Source organism: Macrobrachium nipponense, chromosome 17 (genome assembly GCF_015104395.2).
Source record: "Macrobrachium nipponense isolate FS-2020 chromosome 17, ASM1510439v2, whole genome shotgun sequence".
NCBI classification, from domain to species: Eukaryota; Metazoa; Arthropoda; class Malacostraca; order Decapoda; family Palaemonidae; genus Macrobrachium; species Macrobrachium nipponense.
In genome coordinates this window covers 26,644,875-26,671,983 of record NC_087210.1, presented here as the reverse complement: position 1 = coordinate 26,671,983, position 27,109 = coordinate 26,644,875, and the positions used below count along the sequence as shown (strand labels likewise).

At 42.3% G+C, this 27,109-nt stretch overlaps 1 protein-coding gene across 2 annotated transcripts in view; it reads right to left on the bottom strand.

Annotated features, from left to right (window-relative positions):
- Window positions 1-27,109, bottom strand: part of LOC135196143 (equilibrative nucleoside transporter 4-like) — a gene marked incomplete in the record, with an annotated part of 265,861 nt that overhangs the window by 16,104 nt on the left and 222,648 nt on the right.

The window sequence follows — 27,109 nt, the reverse complement described above, 5'->3', positions numbered from 1 at the left end:
TAAAGTACCTGGGCATGCTGATATATACAGTAGCAGAAACCATAATACGTATGTATACCAATATGTCAAACTGGAAAATTTTTAAGATTGTGATAAAATTTAAAAAAACCAAGTATAAAAGAATTTATTGGGTTTTTCTTGAGTTTTAACTAAGAAAATAGGCTGTTTTTTAGCGTTTTTATAGGGGTTCCAAAACATTCGCGGGTTCTAACTATTCACGGGGGGTCTGGTACGCATCCCCCGCGAATATAGGGGACCACTGTATAAGCAACACGGACAAGCCGCGATGTTGCCATTCATAACCAGTGAGGTAGACCAAGAAGTGATCCAAGGAAAAACCTGTGGCTAACTAATCCCGTGACTGCTGCTCTCTGCAACTAAGGGATACCCCACCGTCCATACCTAACAGAGGCGCCATTAACTGGTTATTGGCGGCAAAATCTGGTTATCGGCACCGTAAGTGTCATAAATTGCCAAATTTCAGTTAATGCTGGTATCGCCTATCATCAGTCCCATCGGAACGGAAACCCACCCCGCTGATAACCGGGGACCTGCCTTTACTGTCTCTGATGACCACCATGTACATTTGGAGACTTCTTCAAAAGAGACATTTCTGAAGAAGGCCAACAACATACATACTTCCCTAATATTATCAACCTAGGAAAGGAGTGTGGGTTTGATTTTTAATAAGATACACTTAAATTAGTCTTTGCCCTTGTAGAGAGAGTGATTTATTAATGTAGGGTGCAGGTAAATTTGGACCCTCTTGGATGGTTGCCGTGACCTCCAGGTAAACCTTAAGTGCTTTGAACTGGGTACTTTAATGTTTTGTCTGTTAAATTGAGTTTTCATATAGAATAGGAGATTTCCTTCTCAAAGGATCCTCATTTTTGGGCCAGGAATGATTGGCCAGGGGACAATAATAATTGATTATCAGCAGTTTACGTGAGGTATTGTCCTCATCTAAGAAACCAAGTTCACTAAGATGGGCTCCTGATGCTAATGCAATCAGGAAGATTGCCTTTTGTAGCATGTGAGTTGTGGTTGTGTTTTGTACACGGAATTGAGGGGTAGATAGAAGTCTCAGTACCTTGTTCAGGGACCAAGTAATTGTAAGTCTTTTCAGGTGGGGGTTCTTTATAAAGCAAAGCACTGCAGAAGGGAAGTGACAACTTCTGGGTGCTGGAGTCAATCCCGAATCCATAAAGCAAGGGTTCTTTTTAATGATGGGAACTAAAATTATTCTTAGCCTTGTAGAAAAGAGTGGTTTTTACATGCCAGGGTGCAGGAAAATTGGACCTTATGGGATGTTTAACCGTGACCTCTAGGTAAACCTTAAGTGCTTGAACTGGGTACTTTAATGTTTTGTTTTTCTCTATTAAGGAATGCTACCCTGTCTATACACTCCACATGTACAACTTTGATCATGGTTTCTCTCATTAAGTTAGATACTTCCCATCAGAAGAGAAATGCACATTGAAGGCATCTTGCCAAGGATTATCAATATCATCAGGGGGAGGATATTGGAGTCCTTGTTATATTTTGATCTGATGTTTGTAGTCTGAACTGGCCATTTTGTTGGTTCCAGTTGAAATTCTAACCATAGACCTTGTTTTGGGCAGAATTGGTTTCTACTCTCCCTTTTAGGCTGAAAGGGTTATCTAAATTAGTAATATATTGTGGAACCGAAGTTCAAAATTCAATGGGCTCCACAATCCACCTTACGGTGCCGTAGACTGGTCACTGATGCCTTAGACAGAGTCATGGCAATATTTTACCCTAATACGTTATGTAATAGTAACGTAATAAAAAATGTGGAATTTCATTTGCCTAATCCCTTACTATGGTCTACAAATTTTTAATGTCAGAACTTACAGGTAACACTTTGCCGAGAGAGAGAGAGAGAGAAAAAAAAGGCACCTTTTTCAGAATGCTTAACATTGTAAATTTTCATTTCCATTGATATTGTCTTCCTCATCTTAGTGGCACTTCCTAACCTCTTTCCCTCCATCTCTTTATCTATCATATCTTCTAGTTAAATAAGATAAAAAAGTAAAAGAGAATGATAAAAGTATCATTAGTAATGTTATAGTTGTTGTTAAATGCTACAGCCATAACGGTCTGAATGAAAACGGTTGTTTTTCTGTGAACAACTGAAACCTAATCGGATAATAACTATGTTTAACTTGCATTTCAGCCATCGTACGATAGTAACAAATTACTGTAGTTGTGTTACAAATGACGTTAATTAAGTAGAATAGGACAGATATATTTTTACATTACGTATACTCTTATTCACTTTTGAGAAAATATTGGCAAGGAAACGTACGTATTGCTAAATTTAAGCTGCAGTTGTAGCTGAAGCTGAGAAAACAATGTTCACACTGCTAATGACTATAAATTATCTTGCATCAGCAACATGGATGAAACTCGACTGTAAATAGTGTAAAAGACAAATACGTAAAGCTTATATCATGATGAATATGATGAAAAAAGTGAATGGAATCTGTTAATTTTTTTTACACAAAAGCATGCTCCAGCACCATTTATTAACTAAAAAAAATATCAATCTAGTTCACAACAAGATATAATTTAAATCATATTTCAACTTATAAACAATTCAGAATATATTGAGGATTGCAGCTTTAAAATTGATGCTTACCTCCCGTCAATAGAAACAGCAATCTGATCTAGCCTTACTACGCTCAAAGCCTTTTGTTTGCACTTGGATTGTTTGGTCCATAGAATGGACTTTGTAGTGTCAAGATCCATTATGTTCTTAAAACTTCCTTCTATGCATCATCTTAAGGTAAATATGTATATTTAGCCTTTATATTCTACCCCCCCTCCCCTTCCCGACTGACTTCCTAAGGGAGATTTTTTCTTGATTGCAGTTGGTTTTGTAATTATACAAAATTTTATCCGCAGTATATTGAAAGTCTTTGTTGAACATCAGTTATCATTGATATTGATGTGATTATAGTACTAATGCTTACTAAATACTTTAAAAATCCAGTTTATTTGTTCTGAATTGACCTTTCTCTTCCTCTCCTGGTAGGTAACTTTTGTTTTTGTCTATTTTTCTGTAAGTGCCATCTAGTTTCATATTTGAAGTCTAACACTTTCATTGTCAGATACTACATTTTCTGAAAGCCTGTGCAAATTCATATCCTTGAAGAATCATTGTTCAATTATTCCTTTAACTTGCATACAGCTTCTTTTGTGTAAAGCCTTGCTGGTGATTTAAGGAATGAGGCAATCTGATGTTTGTTGCTTTTCTGTAACTGTTAACTTTCAGTCAGTCTCAAGAGTTTTGAGGTACTGCCCCTTTCTGATATTATTTCTTGAAATGAACTCTTCAGACTCATAATTTTTCCAGTACATACTGTATTTGTATATATAGTAGCAGAATGATCCTGAAGAAGCTTGGGGGTGCGTTGCATCCACACACTTGGTTGCATTTTTTGTTTATTCTTGAAGTATTAAACTGTGTTTTTAAGTTATAATGGCCTAAGAGTCATAATCTTTTAGATTTTATTACTGTTAGCTTTTCTTAATCTAAGTATATAATTAAATTAATTCACAGTTTTAATTATAGGTTGATGTGGCAGGTGGTGTAAGTGGTGAGGGAAGTGCTGAAAGTTCTTATGGTGGAACAGTGACACCATCTGATTCTGTTGCCACTTTCCACTCGGCTGCAACTCTCCCAGTGTCTGCATCCATAGATCCAATTTCATCTTCATCACCCAACTACAGGGTTGAACATGTGATCGTGGGAAGAGTGAGAGGAGGTTATTCACTTCATCCACACCACCAAGATCTATTAGGATGTGGTCAGCTATTAAGAGTAAGTACATTTTTGCATAAAAATTCATCATTTAAGAATTACAAGATTATACTCATTATAATTTTTATACCATTTTCCATACTGTAAGCAAACCATTACCTAACCCAGCTTTACTCAGCTTATTGGGAGCTGATAACTGCATTTACATGTACTAATTACGTACAGGATAGTGAACTTGCTACTATATGAAGTGAGAGATTCCCACATTTGTGGAAAACTCTTGTGTCATTTATTTATATTTGGTTGGAATGACAAACATCATCTTGTAATGTGCTGTTTGTAACTTTTTTGGTATGTTTAGCCCCTTCCACAACTATGTATATGTAGTATTTCCATTTGCCCATGCTTTTGTTTTCAGGGACACCTGATATTCTTGTTAGTAGTATATTATCCACTCTTTCAACAGTTGGGCTCTTTCTAATTACCCGGTAATATGTAAGTAACAGAGGTTAAGTTACTCTGCATAGCCCAGCTACTAATGATTATAAATTATTGTGCGTCAGCAACTTGGATAAAACTCAACCTTCGATATGGTCAGCCTAAAATAAAGGAGAGAAAAGTATTTTAATCAAAACTACTGAGCTTGAAAGAACACATTTTACTGTTTTCACATCAATAAAAGATTTCTGGGCTCAGCTCGTGTCGCTGCGCTAAATATCCTTTAATCTATTATTTCTAGGGTAAATGTACTAACACATACCAGAGAATAAATAAATAAAGAAAAAAGGGTCAGTATAACTGACTCGCTCACCCTCAAGAGGGTGTCGGTATGAACACTATGGCGAGTGAGACCACTACCACGAGCCAAATGCCAATAGAATTCCCCTCACTACAAAATCCCTCCAAGAGGAGAGCCGACCCACAGAGTGGGCAGCAACTACTACTACTACTCCATCCCATGCTGCGCCTCTGGTGGCCATCCTTTTCTGTTAGCGCACAAGATTCACACGTGCCCTTTTTTACTCGGTGTTTTTTGTGCCCTTTTCTTTGGATTTATTTACCATGGAGCGTGCAGCCATCGCAGCAGCTAAGTTAAGTACTCAGTGTTTATTGCTATTGGTTTTTTTCCGGCCTGAGCCCGTATTTGCCGTTTTTTAGGTATAAATACGAACTCTAGGTCGGAAGCATGGCAGCATGGGTTCTGCCTCATGGATGGTTAGTTCTTGGGTCGCCCATACCCAGAACATCCCCTTACTTAAGTACGCTCTATTTCTTTTATCCGCTTTGTTTTAGGGTATACGTCTACACGGTTTTGTCATGCATGCATGTCTTTTACCTTATGTAGGCTCCTTCCATCCAGACCCTAGCCACGGCTCTTAGTATCGGCCTCGGCTAGGCTTTGAGTGGTAGACTTGCCTTCGGGTTAGTCGTACACTCCTGGATTTTTTCTCCTACTATGTGTTTTCTTTCTTTCATTATTATTCATTTGATTTATTTATATGATATTTGTTTAGGTTAGTTAGGCGTCTGGCTTGCTTAGCCTAGGTTATGGCCCATAGGGCCTATAATGCTACCGCTCTTCAGTTCGGTTGCTTCCCGATAGCATCTCTCTGATCAGTTGGTTATGTTTCTAGGCTTAGTTGTCTATTGTTTTGTTCTTACCGCCCCGTGGTCACTACGTGATCACGAGGCAGCCAGACGCCTGTCCAGTCACCTTCCCCCCCTTCCCGCTCTTCTATAGAGTCGGGGGGGTGGTCGGTCTGCCCATGCTCGCTCCGAATCCGCATACCCGAGCCTGCTCCCTTTCTCCCCCCAGGCGGAGGGAGTAGAGGGGGACGGGACAGACCCAGACTGGACTCCGACCTCTCCGGCTTCTCGGTCCGGCCGGATGGTAAGGGTGGTGGGGGGGGGACTGGCCTTTCCCCCCTCCGTTGCTACCCCACCCCGTCGCTCCGTTACTAGCCCGAGTCTGTATGTCCTCTCGCTCTTTCCCACCTTACTAGGGCTCCTTTACCACCGGAGACCTGGCATCCAGCGGAAAGGTACTAGTCCACCCAGCAGGGTGGACCGAGCATACAGTTGGTCCCTTCTAACCACTCCGTCTCGCTGAGTTACAAACACTCCGCCACGCACGGGACTTAGTCCGGTACGTTCGAGTTTTTAGGTTTAAGATCTTTTATGTTAAACTAGTAAACGTTTATCTTAAGTACCTTAAACCACCCCCCCCCCCCCCCCCCCCCCCTCCCTTACCTGTCTCACCGGATCCTCTCCGGGGGGTATAGCCTATTCAGGCGATAAGGGAGGGGTTATGCCCAATTTTTTCCGAGCTCCGGCATGCAACGGAGGTTCTTCTGTCCTTTAGCCTGTAAGTGATAGTCTTTAAGATACTCATGTGTCTTTTCACTTACAGACCACCAACTGTGAGCATCCGGGATGCGCCGCCACACTTCAGGACCCATGTAGACACGAAGTTTGCCGGTCCCATGCTCCATGCGCGACTCCGCACGGGGACATCCAGGTCTGGTACCACGAGACGTGTACCATCTGTTACGATCTGGTGAGCCAGCTCTTAGACGGGGTAAGTATTCCAACTCCGGTAACTGGTCCTCATTTATTATAGTGCTTAAGTTTTTGCATTAATCACCCTAACTTAAGATAAAATTCAGGGGGTCTTATAGCCCCTATAAATTTTTAAGTTAAGCTTTAAATTGGTTTTAGTTTTAAGTTATTCTTAAAATCTAATCAATACCCTCTCTTCCAGGCTCCGGCTGTGAGGGATACCGCACTGGCAACCCTGCGGGCCTGGGTCGGCGGTTTTGGGAAGAAGAAACGCCGCCAAGGGTATGCCCTACATCCTTGAGAAGAGGTTGGCGGTAACTAATCTTCCCCGGAGGCAAGGCTACAGGCTACGTCGACCCAGCAGAGGCGGCCCGACTATCGCTTTCATCCAGCAACAGCTGGCTGCCTCGTTGACGGACCAGGCCAGGACATCTCCTCGGAAGTCGCGACGCTTGATATCAATGTGGAACCTGTGGTAGGTGTAGACGACCTGTTGGTCGAGGTAGGTACGTTGGACACCCAAGGGATGCCCTTGGGTGCAACTGGTTCTTCTACCCCTGCAACCTCTCCATCCTTCCAAGGCTTTACAGGTAATGAACTATATACTTCTCCTGACGCTTCAGTTAGACCCAAGGTCAAGGGTCAAGCAGTGAAAACCTTGACGAAGACGTCGTCGTCGTCTAAGAGACGGCTTCGGCGTCATCTTCTTCTCAGTCTCCGGCTAGAACCCTGGAGCAGAGAGATCTAAAGCTTCTGGGTCCGGCTCTAAGTCCTCGAGGAGTAGATCCTCCAGGGAGAGATCTCACACTCCAGCGGAGTCGTCAGTTCCGCTACCCTTGGTTCCGATTCAGAGCCACCCTTCCACCTCCGCAGCAGCTCCGGCTTTGGACTCCAACGCTGGTCTGTTACAACAAGTGGGCGATCTTGGTTGGGTCTCTGAAAAATAGCATGGAACAAATGATCTCTCGGTTGTCTGATAGGATTACCTCTCAGGACAACATTATAGCCGGACTGAGCCAAGCTCCTCTAGCCTCTCCTCCACCTTTTCAACACAGGTGGAGCCCAGCTACCCCCTGCCGTATGACTCTCTACCTCCGTTCTCAATGAACAACCCTTGGAGAGTAGCGTCATACGCCCCCTTCCAGGACGGGCTTATCTCTATCCCGGAATGTGGAACTCGGAGGATTGAGGACTTCGAGTTTCTACCCGGAAGACCTTCATCCTCCGTTCATCGGCTACGCCAGGCTCACCGCCTCAGCCATGACTCGGGATGATAAAGTACCAAAGGAGACAGTCCTCTATTCACGTGACCAGGCTCAGAGAGAATGGCTCAGGTGTCTAGAGGACATGGATTGTTCCAACACGAAAATCCAACCCTTTTAAGAGTCCGTTTACGATCTTTACGATGGAAGAGAGTACCCCGCTCCCTTTCTTGACAAAGATCGCGACAACTACTATTCCAGCAGCCCAGAAGGGGGATTCCATGCCTCAACTGAAGGAAGCAGATCCTACATCTCCTTTACTTCCTTCAGCCGGTGAATTGTGGGAAGATTTACCTAACACCTTCTCAGCTGGCAAACTCAAACCGACTGTGCTATGGAGCAGTTTGGTGAGAAGCTACCTAGGCTTCCAGATAGCCTTATTCAGGCAGAATTCGATGGCCAATCACGGTTAGCCAGGTCTATTAATTCCATGGCTATGACCGAGGTGGCTACCATTGCCTATGGGTCGGAGCCACTCTTCAAGCTTCTTACCAAATCTTTGACTCATACGGTGCAGTCGGATATGTTTGATAGTTCGCCACTGCCAGGACGAATTGTAGGAAACATGTCCTACAAGAAGCGACAATTCGCACGAGCCGAATAAGTTGCTTACGTCAAGCATCTGGGGAGCAGACCTCTTCCCAGAAGCGATGAAGGAGGTTCAGTCAGAGGCTACGAGATTGAACCAGAGCCTTAAAGACCGTGGGGTCTTACGGCCAAGAGACGACAGGATCAAGCCGGTAAGGGTAAGGCTCAAAGGAAACCTAGACGTTTCCAGCCCTACCAGAAGAAGCAGCCACGCTTTTCTCAGCAAGTTCCGGCTGTTCCCTTGGTGCAAACAGCCCAACCTTCCACCTCAAAGGCTCAGTCGCAGCCGATTTATGTTATCTCCCCTCAGCCTCAGCCCTCCACCTCTTACGCCCTCTCTCCAGCCTACAACCAGGTCTTCGAGGGTCAAGCTTCACAGAAGTATGACCGCTCGGGTAGGGGAGGCAGAGGTAAGCGATCCTTTCGTGGGAGAGATCGGGAGGTCCCTTTAATAGGGAAAACATTTCAGGGAGGCCGAGGAGGCTACCAGAACCAATGAGGAACTTCAGTAGGAGGGAGGCTGTTTCACTTTCGCACCGGTGGAACTTCAGCAAGTGGGCTCAGAGCATTGTGTCAAAAGGCCTGGGTTGGAGCTGGTTAGCAAACCCACCCCCATCCAGAACCTTTCCGCCAACTTCCTTCCAAGGAATTGACGGAGTATGCGGAGGATCTCCTTCAGAAAGGACTATAGCGAGAGTCAAAAGGTTAAAATTTCAAGGACGCTTGTTCAGCGTGCCAAAGAAAGGCTCACAAAAAAGAAGGGTAATCTTAGACTTGTCCCGCTTAAACTTAGCCATTCGCTGCGACAAGTTCAAGATGCTCACGATCTCGCAGTGCGGACCTTACTTTCCCCGTGGGGCCGTCACCACCTCTATCGATCTTACCGACGCTTACTATCATATCCCTATTGCAAGACACTTCCGTCCGTATCTGGGCTTCAAGATAGGAGACCAGACATTCTCCTTCAAGGTAGTTCCTTTTGGGCTTAACGTAGCACCCAGGGTGTTTACGAAGCTGGCGGCGGAAGTAGTAGTTCAACAACTAAGATCGCAAGGGGTTATGGTAGTAGCGTATCTCGACGATTGGTTGATCTGGGCTTCAACAGTCGAGGAATGCAACAGAGCAACACTGAAAGTGATTCAGTTCCTGGAATATCTAGGCTTCAAGATAAACAGGACCAAGTCAAGACTCACTCCAGAGTCAAACTTTCAGTGGCTAGGCATTCAATGGAATCTATCCTCCCATACTCTGTCGATTCCATCAACCAAGAGGAAGGAAATAGCGAAGTCAGTCAAGCAATTTCTGAGTCACAAACTGGCGTCAAGAAGAACTCAGGAAAGGATCCTGGGTTCACTCCAGGTTTGCATCAGTGACGAACATCCTAATGAAAGCCAAACTGAAAGACCTAACCAGAATCTGGCGCTCACGAGCAAATGTCAGGTACAGGGACAAATTATCCTCAGTCCCTCTGATTCTAAAGAATCGACTCCGGCCGTGGGCGAAAGTCAAGAACTTGTCGGTTGTCAGTGCCCCTTCAGTTTCCTCCACCAGGGATCACCATCCACACGGACGCTTCATTAAGCGGTTTGGGGAGGATATTCCCAGTTCAAGGAACGTGGTCACCTCAGTTCCGTCAGTTCCATATAAACGTAACTGGAAGCAATGGCAGTGTTCTTGACTCTAAAAAGGTTACGTCCGCCAAAGTACTTATGCCCACATAAAGCTAGTCCTGGACAGCGCAGTGGTAGTTACATTGTATAAACAGAGGAGGCTCCAAATCACGTCATCTAAATCATGTCATGGTAGCCATCTTCTCCCTGGCGGACAAGTTCAGTTGGCATCTCTCCTCCACTCATATAGCTGGAGTGAGAAACGTCATAGCAGATGCTCTATCCCGATCAGTACCTCTAGAGTCGCGGAATGGTCACTGGACAACAGTTCGTTCCAATGGTTCTTCAGAGGAGTTCCAGGTCTACAGGTGGATCTCTTCGCATCTCAAGCGAAACCACAAACTCCCATGTTATGTGGCCCCCACCTCGGACCCTCTGGCCTATGCCACGGACGCCCTGGCTCTAGACTGGAACAACTGGAGAAGATTTATGTCTTTCCTCCAGTGAATCTTCTCATGAAGGTGTTAAACAAACTCAGGACATTCAAGGGTCAAGTGGCTCTAGTAGCCCCAGACTGGCCGAAGAGCAATTGGTACCCTCTAATTCTGGAACTGGGTCTTCGCCCTCTTCGGATCCCCAATCCCAGGCTCTCCCAGTCAGTACAAACGAAGACTGTGTTCGCTTCCTCAGGGATTCTCAAAACCCTAACTTTATGGATTTCATGAAGTTTGCAGCGAAAAGTGGGATGCGAATATTGACCCTCAAAATATTCTCTTCTTGGAATCCGATAAAAGAGATTCAACTTTGAGACAGTATGATGCTGCTGTCAAAAAGTTAGCAACCTTCTGAGAGAATCAGATATTAGGATCATGACAATCAATTCAGCTATATCCTTTTTCAGATCCTTATTTGAAAAAGGCTAGCAGCTAGCACGATTACGACAAACAAGTCAGCCTTGAAAAAGATTTTTCAATTTGGTTTCAACATAGACTTGACGATTCCTACTTCTCGTCTATTCCCAAGGCGTGTGCTAGACTTAGACCTTCTGTAAGGCCTACGTCAGTATCATGGTTCTTAAACGATGTTCTAAAGCTGGCTTCAGAAACCAATAATGACACATGCTCGTTTATAATGCTCTTAAGAAAAACTCTATTTTTATTAAGCTTGGCCTCAGGAGCTAGAATTTCAGAACTGTCGGCTTTATCCAGAGATCCGGATCATATTCAGTTCCTTCCCACAGGGGAAGTGCTACTTTCTCCGGAACGTAGCTTTATAGCTAAGAATGAAGATCCTTTGATGAGGTGGGAACCATGGAAGGTTCTACCCCTTCCACAAGATGTATCTCTTTGCCCAGTTTCAACCTTACGAGCCTTTCTGTCTAGGACCTCCTCATCCTCATCGGGTCCTCTCTTTAAGAGAGAAAAAGGTGGTACTTTATCTATTAAGGCATCAGGCAACAAATCCTGTACTTCATTAAACAAGCCAATCCTGACTCTTTCCCAAAAGCTCATGATGTCAGGGCAGTAGCCACCTCAATTAACTATTTCCAACATATGAACTTCGATGAGTTGAAAAAGTACTGGACTGGATGGCATCGCCGACAGTGGTTCAAACGTCATTACTTAAAGTCCTTGGAAGCTCTGAAAATTTTCAGCAGTTAAGCACCGGGTAACATAGTTTCCCCTGACTCCACCTAATCTTTAGTAGAAGAACCATTCCTCCTCTTTTACCTGCCTCCACCCAACAGTTCGTCTATTCCTGCCTTGTTCATCTACGGTCACCTTGTGTCTTAGCTGCTTTGATGATGATGTAGTGGGTGTCCCTTATTTTTTTGCTAGGGGCATCTCCAATTGATATGGATATTGATCTCTTGGATGTCATCCCTTATTTTTATGCTAGGGGATACATCTTATTTGTAATGGTTACGGGTTTTGTATATTAAGTTATATACATTCCTTTATATTTTATTATTGTTGAGATTTGTTTTTGTTCAACTTATTATTTGTTGATTGCTCTGGATTTCTGATACATAGTCTTTACACCAGATACCATTTTTGTACATATATGCCTTATTACCCCTGTATATATGTAAATTACCTTAAGTTAAGAAATATTAGAATTAAGTGTAATTAAGCAATATTTTTCTATTTTGTATCATTGTGTGTATGTATCCTTATTAGCAATTATATTCTTTTAATTTTATTTTACCTTTTTATTTGAAGGACCTCCTTTTATTTTGTTGATTTTGTTTACAATCTTGTGCTATTTCTCTGGTACGATTTCGCGCAGCGACACGAGCTGAGCCCAGAAAAGGGATTTTGACGTAAGGAAAAATCTATTTCTGGGCGATTGGCTCGTGTCGCCAGCGAAATCCCGCCCCCCTACCCATCCCATCGCCCAAGATTGTCTGCTAACTTCAGGATGGCCACCAGAGGCGCAGCAGTCGGCAGCATGGGATGGAGTAGTAGTAGTAGTTTGCTGACCCATCTGTGGGTCGGCTCTCCTCTTGGAGGGATTTTGTAGTGGGAGAATTCTATTGGCATTTGGCTCGTGGTAGTGGTCTCACTCGCCATAGTGTTCATACCGACACCCTCTTGGAGGGTGAGCGAGTCAGTTATACTGACCCTTTTTTCTTTATTTATTTATTCTCTGGTATGTGTTAGTACATTTACCCTAGAAATAATAGATTAAAGGATATTTCGCTGGCGACACGAGCCAATCGCCCAGAAATAGATTTTTCCTTACGTCAAAATCCCTTAAATATGCACAAAGATCATACATATTATGATAAAATCAAGAGAAAGAAGCAAATGGATTGTTGATTTTTTACACAAAAAGCATGCCCTCAATACCATGTATTAACAAAAAAGATTACAAAATTTAATTCACAACGACATTTAAGTCACATTTCGACTTGAAAATACTTTGTACTATAATGAAACATAAACTTGTCCCTTATAAATAGAGTATCTAGAGATTCATTTATGCTAACTAGGAGCAAGAAAATCACTCTGAATTGATTACAGCAAAATAAACTTACCTTGTAATCACCCTAAGCTGATTTCCAAACCAAAACATTGACCGCTAATTGTATTGTACATATAATAAAATATTAATATGAGAATACATACAATATTATTGGATCCAGTGAAGTAAAGCAAAATATTCATGGAAAAGATGAATGTTTGTTATGTGCATATTTTATATATGATACTAATACATATGTGAATACTGTATAGACTAATTTTATATCTCATGTAAATGCAACACCCTTAAAATTAGCTTAAAATGAGGTCTTCAAAAGTCGCATGATACCCAGCATATATGGTATATGGATTCTGTAAGTGAAATAACATTTTTTTGATATTTTGATGTTTTTTCATTAACCCTTAAGAGCAGAGCTAAGAAAAAATATGCAGCACAGCAGGCTGGGGAAACTTTGAGATTGGCCAATTGAAGGAAAAACATATCACGATAAAATGTGTTGAGGAACAAATTCTAAAGAATTCTCCCTACCTTTCAAGAGGAGTTGAAAAAGACTATATTTGCAAACCCTTGTGGGGCCATGTTTACAAGTCAGTTGTTAATTTTTTAAGTTTTACATGTTTTTTATTAATTAATTTTATTTCATTTTGTAGAATTATAATTACAGCTCACACAATACCAAAACAGATAAGAACTAAAATCTGTAACAAATTCTGAGTATATTTATTGTAAAATATTTACGTAAATGCACTGAGATCAAAGATGCAGTCATTTTTTTTTTTGTATTACACGTTTTTTCTAATATTTCTTTTCACTTTTCTTTGCAAAAATTCAATTATAACTGACTATTCTCATAAAACATGCTCCCTTGAAGTCAAGTACACAACCAACTCATGAGCCACCTAGAATTGGCGAGCTAAGAAAGTTGAAAAGTTGCCATTAATGAATATATGGGCATCAGAAGTAATGGAACCTCTTTCCTGCCAGATTCCTCCAAATAGATGGTACGTAATATTGCTGTTCACCATGAGTGAATCCTTCCACCACCCAAAACCACTTATTGCAACTCCATCCATTAAGGGTTAGAGGATATGTATACTGAGAGGGTAGGATTGAGGCGGGACAGTATGTTTACATCATTAATCTGTTTGTGATTTTGAGGGTTTTTATCTATATTTATAGATTTTTTGCTCTGTTCACATTAAAATTAATATATGTAAATTAGTAAATAGTCAGAAAAATAAAATGAAAATACAGTAATTAGTGAATATTCCTCTACGAAAAAATCTGCGAAATAGTGAATTTTCTGCAATATATGTGGAGATAAGTTACACAGAAAAATCCAGGATTAACTGAATTTGCAATTGCTGATCTGCAATCTAGCAGCAGCACACTGTACTATGAGCACTTCCAGTACATTGTAATTGCACCATACAAATTATGACTGTACATGACAACATGACAAATGAAGTCCATTACAATATGGAAATTATGGAGTAAAGGAATGTGAACAATTGCTGCTCTTGATAATTGTCACTTTGGATTCATGCTGAGGAGGTCAGTAATATTAATCATTCCTTCTTAGATGAAAAGTCCCATGCAAAAGGAGATGCAGAGGGCAAGAGATGACACCAGACAATTAGTAGATCGAAGAAAGCATTAGAGAGTGTACAAGACAAACTGTTAGAAGGGATCATGGTATGTTTAGAAATTAAATTAATTAGGTTATTCTGTCAGAATGATGGTTGAAGTTAGTTGAAAACAAAAATTTTTAAAGGATTTCGTTGGATGAATCCTTTTTAAAAACTAATACTAGAGTTTTATCAATTCTTTTTGCACCATGAAAACTCGATAAATTCCTTTGCTTGATGTATTTTTTGCTATTTATGTTAGTTATAAATGAAAAAATAAAGAAAAATCAGTAAAAATACACAAATTTTATATTTCACAAATATAAATTAATGTATTTTTACTGATTTTAGTTAAATAATAATTCTCTTAGAACAGTCTTACTTGCATTGGAGATAGAGTTAAGCCAGCCTTCAACACTCGCTAGATGCCATTGTAATGTTTTCCAAAATCAAAATATTTAGGGTTAGAATTTTAACACTATACTACCGATGGTATTTGACGTCATCAGAAGCTTAATGGTTTTGATGAGATGGGATGAGTAACAGTTGGTCTAAAAAGTAGTAGATATGGAAGTGCAGGGACAAGGCATGTATGGAGAGCCAGAAATCATGAAGAAAAAGGATAGATAAAGGCTTAGATCTGCTGGATGTTCAGGGAGACAAGAACACAGAGCAGAGAAGAGTGGAGAGAGCTTCTTTCTTACATTTAACTCCATGAAGGAAAAATTGACGATAAAATACTTGTGATGATGATGATGGAATCTCAATGAATGAAACGTGCATTATGTTAAGTGATGTCATTTTAATCTCAAATGGATTGCTATTCCATGGTTATTTTGAGATTTAACATGTTTTCCTGACCACAGGAATTGATGTTTCATTTAAGTATAATTTATTATGAGGTGATACAGTAATACCCCAAACTTACATAAGGTTAGTTTCAAGAACCCCTAGTTTAAGGTGAGGATTTGTGAAAGTTTGGTACAGTCCATAAAAAATGCTAATATACATACATACTGTAAATGCATATTTCTAGAGTCTAAACCCTAAATATGACAAAATCATGCTCTTAAAGCAGTTTAATTTAATTTAAAAGTTAGCTTAATACTGAACTGTAATTCATATTTCATTACAGTACACACAAACACAGATCGGGGTTGCCTGTATGTTAAGAGAGTGAAATTATTCATGAATTACACAGACACACACACACACGCACGCACGCACACACATGGAGTTCCCCTTACATTAAATGTTGGGAGTTAAATCATCTATTAATTATTACAGAGACAGAGAAGATAACATGAGAGAGAGAGAAAAAGAGATTTTAGTACATATCCTTTGACAATCTGTGGGCAACACTCCTCTTTGTAGTCATACAGTGTTCCCCCCGTATTCGCGGGGGATGTGTACCAGACGCCCCCCGCAAATAGCTGAAATCCCTATAAAAACGCTTAAAACTGCCTAATTTGTTAGTTGAAACTCAAGAAAACTCACTAAAAATGTCTATACCTGGTTTTTTAATAGTTTTATCACAAAAAGTGCATTTTATAATGAAATTGATAAAAAAAACAGGAATTTTTGGATATTTCTAATAGAAAATAGTGCCAATGCGCGAATTTCCCGCAAATATTGTGGGTCCACTGTATATCAAATTAATTGACAATTACCCCCTCCTTGCTTTTAAGTTACCAACAAGAGATTCGGAAAAAAGGCTAGTATGATATGTATTTGTTTAAAATTTTATATAATTTACTGTACAAATGCAAAACTTGTAACTAAAGCATGGAAAATATTAAAAAAATCAATAACAAAGTAACGTCACATTTATCTATGCGTAGAAAAATCTCTCTTGTCTCAGAGAGAGAGAGAGAGAGAGAGAGAGAGAGAGAGAGAGAGAGAGAGAGAGAACAATTATATAACTGATACATTATAAAGTAAATATGTATTAAAGTACGTACTGAGAGAGCGATGTTTACATCACAGCTGTTTTGTGATATTGATTGATTTAAATGTATTTTAAAATATGCTAGTATCATATGGTATTTATGTAAAAAAATAAATAATACAAATACATTAAAGCATGAAACTTATAAAGCACTTCAAAAATTAAACATAACCACTCTGCAGGGTTTCTTGAGGATTCTGCAAATGTCGCGTGTTGAAAAAATTGCATATGCCAATTAGTTGGGTTCCCATGAAAGGTTTGCGTCTGTCAATTTGTGCACTCGAATTCTTCATACAATTATTATTATGAGTTTATGAAATTGCTACAATTTCCTTTTCTGGGCTCAGCGTGTGTCGCTCCGTGAAATGTCCCTGCACAGAGTAAAAAACGCGTTTGGCGCCAACAATGCTATCGAAAGGAATGAAAACAAAGACGCTGACCGTAGTAGTAGCGGGTAGCGGGGCCTTAGTCCGGCTCCTCTGTAGATGAGAGATTTTGAAGGAGGAAGAGGCTAAATGGCAAGGGAACCGGGCTGGTATTGGTTTCCACTCACACCCTTTTTTACTATACCGAGCCTTACCTTTAATTAAAAGACAGAGAGCCAGAATATCTGGCACTATCGTTTTCTCTTTTTTCTCTGGTATGTATAGCAATATTTATACCTTAGAAATGAGTATCAAAGGGACATTTCACTGGGCGACACAGGTCATTGCCCAGAAATAGATTTTTCCTCTGTCAAAATCCCTTATTTAAATACTAAAAACGAAACGTAACTTATGGCATATTGTAGCTTAGCTTATGCTATATTATAGCAGCCAAGAAAAAGTCGTTTCTTAAATGAAAACTACCTATTTTACCAGCATTGCCCTCTTATCATGCTGTGCTATAGTTTCCTCCACATCAACTTCCACTCATCATGACAGTAAATGATTAATCAGGATCTTTATTGCCTGTTGAAGGACTCAATTCTAAGCCAGCATATGCCAACTCAGGTTGGATGGTATTATCAGTAAAATATGAAGTTGTATTTATGGAGTAAATAGGGTCTTGTTATTTCACATTTCACATAAGCATTTCACATGTATAAATGATAAGTTCGGATACATAATGTTTGCATCAGTTGTTATAGCCAGTTCATTGTTGGTGTGCTGAAAGAAAAGGTAATCAGGTCATTTTCAAAAATAAAAATTCTCACATTTGCTGATTAGTATATGTAGGCCTCAGTTGTGTTTTCTTTTGTATAGAAAGTTAGCAGTGGACTATTCTGTGGATTTTATTTATTGTGGTTGTTTTGTAAAATAATCTTTTTTTTACTATTTTTTTTTTCTTACAGGGGGAGTCATAGCACGCTGGCATGTTAGTCGTAATGTATGGCAATACATGCTTTCGATAGCTTTGGCTTACTTTGTGACGTTGTGCTTATACCCTGGCATTGAAACTGAAATTGTGTCATGCCGACTGAAATCGTGGATGCCCGTCATAATAATGGCTATTTTTAACCTCTTTGATTTTTTTGGCAAGGTAAGTCTCTATTATTCAGTGTTCTCTAGATTAAACTTGACAGTGCTTTTAGCAAAGTCATTTTGAATACTTAATTAGATCTCATTGTTGCCACATTTGTTTCATCCAAGCAATACTACTCTTGCCCGTCTTATGTTGAGAAAATCGAGTGAATTGTAAGTGTTAGAGATAAAGTCTAGAATATTTTTTGGCAGGAGCTGTGAAGTGCCAAACATGAAACATTTAGACTGGATTTGTTTTTTTAACGAGTGGATGATTAGTTCCAAAAAGTCCTTTAGACCTTGAAATGAAGATTTGTTTGTAAAGGTATATTCACTATTCTGATGATTGAGATAAAGGTTTGTATCATAGAACAAAATAAATTTTTTATCCCATGGCAAAATTATGTACAGTGAAGTCAGTTTTTCATAAGAAATTACACGATTGTTAATAGCCAAGATAGATTTCTTTTGAAAAATTGTGTATTTCAACAAGATTTTAAAAATTCATCATTTTTGGCCTTTCTCAACTTAATTACATAACTTTGATTGTTTTTAGAACTAAGTGGAGGTTGAGCAAAACAGCACACCTCTTCACCTAGTCGAGCTAGGTGAAACTTGAGCTTAGCTCGTAATGATGAGAATGATGTTGGTGAACCCAAAGAGGGCTATGCATTTTACATATACTACTACAGGCAGTCCCCAGATATCGGGGGGGTTATGTAACAGCCTGATGATAAGCAAAAATCACCGATAACCAAATATTGGTGCTGATAACTGGATTTTGGCACCAATAACCGGTTAATGGCACCTCTGTTAAGCTGGTCTCACACTAGTCATTTCTTGCTCGCGGTTTTGGCCAGCATCCAGCCGATGTTTGCGAGCAAAAGTGTTGTATCGTCACACTAGGAACTCGTGGTTTTGAAGAGCTGTAGGAAAAAGTAAACAAAATTGATTAGCTGATATCATCATGGTGCCCAGAAATTGTCGGACTGTTGCAAGATGTGCTGCAGTGGTGTATTTCTCGGAAACTTACGTGATTGCAAGAGTAACAAAAAACGTTTGTGGGTTCGAGAGTGGCTCAGGAGAAGAGAAGCCAAAGGTCTGAGAGTACGTCCTATCAGCAGCAGCCGTCTTGTTTGTTTACATTATGCTGTGGCTCGTGGTTCGTGCTGGCTGCTTCCTGTTCTGTCGGGAAGCTAAAATCTTGAGCTAAAAGCTCCCGGTTTTCCATTTTCGCCAGCAATGGCTTGAAGCTGGAGAAAAAAAGGCCTAGTGTGAGGCCACCTTTAGGTACTTTTCAATTGCTAGAAATTGGGACATTCTGGTGCCAGACAAGCAAAAATAAAACCAGATCGCCAATAACCGCCGACTGCCTTTATTTAGGGACAATCCCTGAGGCAGACCTTAAAGGAGAGATTCAACTATCTTTAGTAGTGGCTTCATGGCAGACATGGGAACTCCCTAGATAAATCCTAGATGAATAACCCTAATATAGCATTGAGGAGCTCCAACTCCTTAATTTACTGATATTATGTTGACAATTCAGTTTGAAAGTAAAACTCAGCAGATAGTGTTGGACTTCATAATAGCCAGTTAATGAATGTGAATGGTTTGTGTTGCCTGAATTTTAATGAAACCCACTTGTTTCTCCCAGACAAAAAATGACATGGTCAGTTGATGTAATTATATTATACATTGGGGATAAGTTTACGTGCTTTAGTGACCCACGCACAGTAGTACTAATAATATTCCCATGTTCATGCCATAATTAGCTATCAGGTAATCCAGCCTCTGATATTTTCATTCTTCAGTCTTCACAGAAGAGACCAGGAACTTTATTAAAGGCAGTCGTCATTTATCAGCGGCATCGGTTAATGACATTCCAGTCTTATAGCACATGGCTAACAACATTTTTAACCAGATTTTTGGCGACAGTAAGTGATTTTCAGCATTGGTAATTGGATTATTGACATTGGTAAGCCGTTTATTGGCGCCAGTAAGTGGTTAAGCAGTTTGTTGGTGCTTCCATCTTAAATGCTGCTTATTACCATGATTATCAACGATTTTATGGTTAGTGGCACTCGGCTGTGAACAGGACCCTCGACATTAATTGTGGACTGCCTGTATGTAGTACATAGTACATTACAGTGTAATAAGGAAAACTGAGGCATGCAGTGTGAAAGGGGTCTAACCCTTAAAAATGGTGGTTTGGAGTTATAGGCAGGAACATGTCTGTAGATTCAAAAACCTTGTATTGGTGTCGGAAAAGGCAAAAGCAAACATCCTGTGGGGTTTACTAAGGTCTAAAGTGGCATGTTTTGGTCCAACAAGAGGTGCAGACTAACTTTAGATCAGGTGCAAAAGTGTTCTAACCCAGGAGGGTGCTGCAGCCAATGAGAGTGAAGTATCATACCTTGCCCCTCTGCTCGGCCAATCATAGCATGCCTCAAGTGTTGTTGTCAGCCACGCTGCCTCAGACTGCTTTCTCACAGACTTTAAACCAGTAGACGCATTTTCATTCTCTTTTTTGCTTTCTTTCTTCTCTATTTCCATCTCTCTCATTTTCTCTATTTCTCTCTTTTTTATCTCTGTTTCTCTCAATTTCTCTCTATTTTCTCTTTTTATATATTTTCTCTTTTTCTCTAATTGTCTCTCAAAATTTTTCATTTTTCTCTTCCTCCCCAATTTTCTCTTTCTCCCCAATTTTCTCTTTCAATTGTTCATTTTTATTTAAATTTTTCTCTCTCCTGTTCTGATTCGAGGGGGTGTCGCTGATGCCCAGGGTAAGTGTGAATGTTAGTAATGTTAATGTAAAGCAATATTTTTTAAGGCTCTACAATGATAAGAATATATTTTTCATTTATAAAAAAATTTTCTTATAAAATCAGGAATTGGTCACAGCAACATAATTTTGTACAGAACTCTTCATAGTCCATATACGTACTCAAAAAATGAACCTAAAACCATGACTTTCTGGGAAAAAAATAAAGTGCAGGGGGAAGTAAATACAAAATTCCACCGTAATCAAATTTTTTTTTTTATTTATTAAAACTCAGTGGCATGAAAAATCTAGCCTAAACATATATGTTGATGTATAATAGCAATATATTGCAATACTTTATTTGGTATGTAGTAATCAGGAATTAACTTTGATGGCTAATTACTCAAAACTAATGTCAAGTTGGGTGGGTGAGACCACTTTCACACTACATGGCTTAGTTTTGTTATGAATATGCGAGATCTTTGAGAAAACCAGTTGATTTGTTAAAATGTTCATTGGAATGGCACAAGAATATCTAGCCCATTCTACTTTTCCTTTACATATTTATAAGTTCCTTGCTGGTCATATGACATTAAACAGTAATATTGAAATCTAAGTAAATGCTTTTATAAATGTTAGATACATTTAAACCAGTAGTATACAGTAAACTTTTCTCAGATTTCCTAAGGTACAATAACTTGAGCAACATTTATATCCAGGAAACAGTCTGGCTAAAGTATCTGCAGTGGTGTAAATCCAATAGCCCTTACAGCAATGTTTTTGGAAGAATAATTGGGACATATACCAGCTCTTTTGAGACATCTGCTATTAAAAGATGTTAATAAATTAATTCATTTCTGGGCTTCAGCCCGTGTCGCTTCGTGAAATGTCCTTTTATTAGCACACATTTCTAAGGTAAATATCCCTAACATTACCAGAGAAAAAACTAAAATCGAATGTCAGAGTATTCTGACTCGCTCACTTTATATAAAAAGGTGTCGGTATGGTTTCTGGGGCGAGTGAAACCACTACCACAGGTCTCTTACCATTTAGAGCCATCCTTCTACAAAATCCCCCTACCTGAGAGGGCCGACATAAGGCCCGCACCCAGCTGCTACTACTACTAGCGCTCCCGACGCCATCACGAGCACCTCTAGCGGTCATCCTTTCCGTTAGCACCATCTTGCACACGTGTTTTTTCTTTGCTGTGCTTTGTGCTCTGTTTTTTGGATTTATCCTCACCATGGAACTCCAAGCCATCGCTGCAGCTAAGTTAAGTACTGCTAAAGTGTTTCACTTAATTTTAGCCAGCCAGGGACCCGTTTAACCGTTTTTATTTATGTTATAAGACGGCGCCTCCTTCGGCCTGGTTATAGAGTCGTCCCAGGCGGCTCGTCCCACGTGTTTCATTATTTCATGCTTTTTCGGTCTCCCATACCGTTGTAGCTTGAATTTAGCAGTATATATGCCTACATTTTTGTGCGTTTGTGCAAAGTTTATTTTACCATTTGATGTGCTTTTTTTTTACTAGCTTTCACGGGGATTCCTAGCTCGGTTGAGCTCGTAGCCTACATCGCTCCTTAGCTCAGTGTTCATGCATGCATGTTCCTATGTTTAGGTCTGTTTAGGCTCCTTTAGGACATCTGTCTTTACTTTTAGGCCTGCCACCCTGGCCGCCTCCCTCCGTTCTCATGTATCGGCAGAGGCCAGCTCCCGAGTTGTTCGGCGCCCTCCCTTCTTGGTTGACTTGTCTAGCTTCTCCAGGACATTGCTTTCACTCTATCTGCTAATTTATTCTTCCTCTTCCCCATGTTGCATTAGGCTATTATTTAAGCATGCTTGAGACGGTTAGAGGTAGCCATAGGCCACCTCAGACCGCCTGGCCTGTCTTACCACGTTCATGGTGGAGCCAGGCGATCGCCACGAGCCTGCTACTGTCCCCACACTCTCCCCCCCCCCCCCCCCCCCCCAAGGGGGGGTGAGTACCGCTCGCTCACGTTGCCCATGGCAACCATCCGAGCTCCCTCCCTTCTTTCCCCTCTACAGGGGCGGGGGGGATATGGGAGTTTGCAGGGGGACATCCGAGGCTGGCTCAGCTCATACCGCTCTCACCCTTTGGTTCCAGGGGGTGTCTCCCGTGCGGTCGGTCTCGGCTGGCCACCCGGCTCGGCCGCGCTCGGACCTCCTCGGTTTCCAATCAGCTCTCTCTCACCCCGAGTCACCACCCTCCCCACCACTCCGGCGGTGGATCCCCTTGGCTCCGCCAGTCCTTAGGTGTGGTGACTGAGAGAAGCCCTGCCGCATGCTCCTTCCACATGTTGCCTTATTCTACCTTATATTAATTTGTTATTGTTTGTTTATTTTGTTTTCGCTAGCCGGCAGAGCTACGCTCCCCCGACTGGTTTTTTACTAGCCTCCTCGTGCTCCTCCCCGCTGTCCTCGTACTCCTCGCTCCGGCGTATAGGCAGGTAACTGGTTTGGTGAATCTCCTTATTCCGGTAACACTGGAATTGTACTGAAACTAGGCTACCAGCTCTATCAGACACCCACCACTCATGCCGGGAGAGCAGGGGGAGGCTGACCCCTATATCAATCACTCCGGTATCCTCCGGTGTTATAATATATCACTTCCTAGACTTAGTCGAATTAGTTAGTGTCGATACTCATGTATCTGTTCACGTACAGGCCACTCATTGCCAGGAATCTGGCTGTAACGCTGTCCTGCAGGACCCCTGTGGGCATGATGTCTGCCGGACCCATGCTGTCTGCTCTATTCGCTACGGGGACATAGCAGTCTGGCACCACGAGAGTTGCTCAATTTGTTATGATCTGGTAGATCAGGTTACCTCCGGAGTAAGTACTGTCCGGAGAACAACTGTCATGTATAATTTGGCCTATATGTATACAGTCCTAATAAGTGATATATCTATATTTAAACATATATTTTAGTCTTCCTAGCTTAGTATTTATACTAACCTTCTCTTACAGGCTGCTCAAGCCATCAGGGACGCCGCGACAACCACCTTGAAAGACCTGGGTCGGCGGGTTCGGGAGGAACATCACCAAGGGGCAGCCCTACATCCTCGTACATCGCCACCATCCAACATCAGGTGGCTCAAGCCTTGGCGGACCCTGGGAACTCGGAGATCATTGATGACGTGGCAAATCTCAACTTGGACCTCAAGCCCATGGCGGTAGGGGAAACAGGTAGGACGTTAGATGAGGCATGTTTGCTAGGGGCTCAAGGGCTACCCTTGGGTCATCTGGATCGTCTTCCCCTATCCTTCTACCTCTTCCTTCCAAGGATTTTCGGAGAGTGACTTTCGGTTAGACCGAAGTCCACCCAAGCTATCCCTAAAGTTTAAGGGAAAGCGGAACAAAGACCCTTGAGAAGACGCTGCCTAAGAAGACAGCGCCTAGCGGTTCCGGTTATCATACTCTGGCTCACCATCCCGGAGCAGAGAAGCCCAAGTCGTCGTCTTCTCACTCTAAAGGGTCCAGAGGTAAGTCCTCGAGGGACAAGGTTAAGCTCCTGTCTGATCATGAGCCTTCGACCTCTACGGGGACGCACCCTAAGACTCCTGGCGGAAAGCAGGAACCTAGTCCCTTTGACTCCGACGCTTTCACTGCAAACATCATGCAGCAAATGGGGAGTCTGGTTGGAAACTTAGTCCAAGACAAGTTTCAGGAGATGCTCTCCCACATCTCATCTTCCTTCGAGGAGTCAGGCCAGTCGATCCGGAACATTTCGGAAAGGCTGGCCAGTCAGGAGAACCTGATCGCAGGTCTCCGGTAGAACCCAATGGCAGTTCTCCCCCAGCCCGGTGTGGCGGCTCAAGCCATGCCGGACTACAACACCCTCCCTCCTTATACGGCGAGCAATCCTTGGAGGGTCTCGTCCTGTGCCCCCTTTAAGGACGGGATGCTAATGCCCCCTTTAAGGACGGGATGCTAATGCCCCCTTTAAGGACGGGATGCTAACGTTGGCGGATTGTGGTACTCGAAGGCTTGAGGACTTCGAGTTCCACCCAGCTAACTTGCAACCCCCCTTCATTGGTTACACCCGCCTTACGGAGGCAGCTATGAGGAGGGAGGATAAGATCCCTAAAGAGACCGTAATCTTCGGTCGGGATCAGGCTCAGTGAGATTGGCTGAGGAGCCTAGAAGAATGGGAGTGCATCAACACCAGGATGATGCAAGCCTTCAAGAGCGCCTTTACCATATTTGTGGTGGACTGAGACCCCACATTTCGTTCACCACAAAAGTGGTGGAGTTGACTCTACAGGCCGCAATGAGGGACGAACCGATGCCTCAGCTCTGGGAAACGGAGCCCACGTCTCTCCTCCTCCCAGATACGGAAGATCTTTGGGCAGATCTTCCAGCCACCTTCACGGTAGGGAAGCTAAAGCCGGATTGTGCAATAACACAATTCAGCGAAAGGCTCCCCAGGCTCCCGGACAACCTCATCCAGGCTGAGTTTGATACAAGAACCAGGTTAGGGAGGTCTCTCAATACCCTGGTTATGACAGAGGTTTCGGCCATGACTTATGGTAACGAGCCTCTGTTTAAGCTGATAGCCAAGTCACATCTACATACGGTACAATGTGACTTGTACGACTTCGTTGTGGCAAGGCGTAACTGCAGAAAACATGTTCTGCAGGAAGCCACCATCCGCCATGAACCTAACAAGTTGCTGGCGGCTTCGATCTGGGGTGCTGACCTTCTCCCAGAATCGATTGTCAATTCTGTTCAGCACGAAGCAACAAGACTCAACCAGTCTTAAGGTTCGTTGGGGCCTTTCAAGCAAAAGGAAGCCGGAGTCGACTTCCTCAGCTAGAAAACCTAAAAAGCCTAGGAAATTCCAGCCTTTCCAGGTTACCCAACAACAACAGTTTGTGCAGGCAGTGCCAGTCTCCCAAGTGGCACAGCCTTCCACTTCAAAGGCCCAGCCTCAACAGCAATTTCTGCTGTTGACTCTTCAGGGCCAGGCTTCTACCTTCCTTCGCGGTCTCCCCGGCCTTCAACCTCCCAGTGTTTGAAGGCCAAGCTTCCAACCTTTTAACAGGTTTGGAAGGGGCAGCAGGGCTAGGGGGTGGTTTTTTTTTCCTTCGCCAGAGAGGTGGCGGAAGAGCAACCAGCCGAGCAAAGCACCTACGAGGAGGGCGCGGGTCTCGAACCTGCCCCAAGCCAGTGAGAACCCTCAGGTAGGAGGGAGCTGTTCCTTTATCAACACAGATGGGGGTTCAGCAACTGGGCTCAGAGCATTGTGTCCAAAGGCCTAGGGTGGAGCTGGACCAAAGGTCCCCCTCCATCCAAGACCTTCTATCAGCAACCAACAACGGAATTGATGGAGTATGCCCAAGAGCTCCTTCAGAAAGGAGTAGTGTCAAAAGTCAAGCATTTAAAGTTTTCAAGGTCGCTGTTCAGTCGTGCCAAAGAAAGGCTCAAACCAAGCGAAGATGCTGACTATCTCACAGGTGCGGACCTTACTTCCCCGTGGGGCCGTCACCACCTCTATCGATCTTACAGACGCATACTATCATATCCCAGTGGCAAGACACTTCCGCAGTACCTAGGTTTCAGGCTAGGGAACCAGGCATTCTCCTTCAAGGTAATGCCCTTCGGGTTAAACGTGGCCCCCAGGGTATTTACGAAGGTTGCAGAGACAGTAGTTCAACAACTCAGGTCCCAGGGGATAATGGTAGTTGTGTATCTAGACGATTGGCTCGTTTGGGCTACAAGCATCGAAGAGTGCCACAAAGCAACGGTCAAGGTAATACAGTTTCTGGAACATCTGGGGTTCCAGATAAACAAGACCAAGTCCAGGCTGACACCGGACTCTCGCTTTCAGTGGCTCGGCATTCAGTGGGATTTAAACTCCCACACTCTATCAATTCTGTTGTCCAAGAGGAAAGAAATAGCCAAAGCAACAAAGCAATTTCTCAAGTGCAAACAGACTTCCAGGAGAAGCCAGGAAAGAATCCTAGGCTCTCTTCAATTTGCCTCAGTAACAGACGTTCTGCTGAAGGCAAAACTAAAAGACATAAACCGTGTATGGCGCTCGAGAGCAAACAACAAGTTCCCCGGGACAGATTGTCAGCTATACCGGCGATACTTCGCAAAACAACTCTGCCCGTTGGGCGGAGGTCAAGAATTTATCAAAGTCAATTCCTCTCCAGTTCCCTCCTCCGGCATTAGTTATCCACACAGATGCTTCCCTAAGCGGCTGGGGAGGGTACTCTCAGCACAAAAAAGTACAAGGGACTTGGTCCCTTGCATTCTGCCGGCTTCACATCAGTGTGCTGGAAGCTATGGCGGTATTCCTCACTCTGAAAAGACTTCTGCCAGCCAAGGGATCTCACATCAAGCTGGTATTAGACAGCGCAGTAGTAGTACACTGCATCAACAGAGGAGGCTCCAAGTCAAGCCATGTGAAACCATGTCATGATAGCCTATTTTCTCTGGCAACCAAGTAC